Raw genomic sequence first — 837 nt, forward strand, 5'->3', positions numbered from 1 at the left:
TTGGCCCACTGCCCAGTTTGTAGCAGGCAAAAGTCCATGTGGTACTGGTAACCAAGCCCCAGTAGGGGGATGTGGGTATATGCACGGACTGATTTTAAACCAAAATAAATTGCTTGTTTGAAACATACCTAAGCCTTTATTGGCATCTAAATCACAGAGATTATGCCCAGATGCAACATTTAAAAGTTAATACTGTAGGGTTCTCACACCTCTGAAGTTAACAACATAAAAAAAAAGGAACAGATTTTGCCCTATACATTGTACAACCCCACTGAATTTAAGTTATCAGATCTCAGAAGTGTTATCCATTATTTTTCAAATTATCTCAAAACACAGCAGCATAAGTTTTAAAATGGGGGGGGGTGTTAAAACATGAGATCCTAGTTGACATTAATAGGAGTCGTGCAGTCAAATTCCTGTATACTTTTTTGGAAGTTTACTCTTGTATCAGTTCTCACTTCTTCAGTTACTTGTAAAATAAACTGATTCATACTTTAGCATGTGTAGTTGAAAACGATACATTATTTCTGTGGTAATGGCTTTGGGCTGTGTTTTCATTTTAATTGTTTTAATTAATTAATTTAATTGGGTCACTTTGTAGTACATTTCAGAGAGATATCGTGACTCTACTGACTAAATATAATTCTAGAGGAAACATTTAAAGAAAAAAGTTTTGTATACAGATTCTAATTCTTTCTGAAATGTCATTGAATTCCAGGCATTCTTTCCAAGGCATCCTGAAGTATTTTACATGAAATAGCTTATATTTTAAGAACTTTCCTTTTCCACTAAGAACAGGAGTACTTGTGGCACCTTAGAGACTAACAAATTTATTTG

Source organism: Terrapene carolina, unplaced genomic scaffold (assembly GCF_002925995.2).
Source record: "Terrapene carolina triunguis isolate 2854851 unplaced genomic scaffold, T_m_triunguis-2.0 Scaffold130, whole genome shotgun sequence".
Lineage (NCBI taxonomy): Eukaryota > Metazoa > Chordata > Testudines > Emydidae > Terrapene > Terrapene triunguis.